The sequence below is a fragment of the Sinocyclocheilus grahami genome, unplaced genomic scaffold, assembly GCF_001515645.1.
Source record: "Sinocyclocheilus grahami isolate Dianchi unplaced genomic scaffold, SAMN03320097.WGS_v1.1 scaffold2255.1, whole genome shotgun sequence".
In the NCBI taxonomy this organism is placed as follows: Eukaryota; Metazoa; Chordata; class Actinopteri; order Cypriniformes; family Cyprinidae; genus Sinocyclocheilus; species Sinocyclocheilus grahami.
Window position 1 is genome coordinate 73,845 of NW_015507434.1, and position 616 is coordinate 74,460.

A 616-nucleotide genomic window follows, 5' to 3' on the forward strand; every position below is an offset into this window, starting at 1 on the left:
AAACAGATGCTTCTTTTCCGTAGACGGTGAATTCAACAAGGTGCGAATTGCAGGTATTACTAGAATGAATGGCTGAATCTGTGCTTACAGCTGTTTTTAATGACTATGCGCTACAAACATTGGCGACTCCCCTTCTCAAGTGCTGCCCAATTTGACAAGGAAGTGCATAAATGATTTTCCCGAAATAAAAATGTTGCTGGTCATAGTCATTCACATTCCAGTATCATTAGAAAGCTGCCGATTTAGAGCTTTATTTAAGTTCAAATACACTGTAAACATCATTTGTATTTGGTTTCATGTATAAATATGTATGTGGCTGTATTAAATGAGCCTACAAACACAATGATTTAGAAGCCACAATCAGCTTATATTTCAAACCTGAGGATGTAAATACTAAAATCATTGTTTTAAGATAAGACATGTGCTTGAGCATTAGCTGAAGTTCATTGGGCCATTAAACACACCGCCGTGAATAACAGGGGCCTTCACGGTTCCTCCACTGGAGGAGTTTATGGTAACTTTAACTCCTGCAGTTGAAGCGTTTGCAGCCGTTGCACCGGATGAAGCTCCACCTTCAGCAGAAACGTCCTCTGGAACTGATGGAGACATACAGATA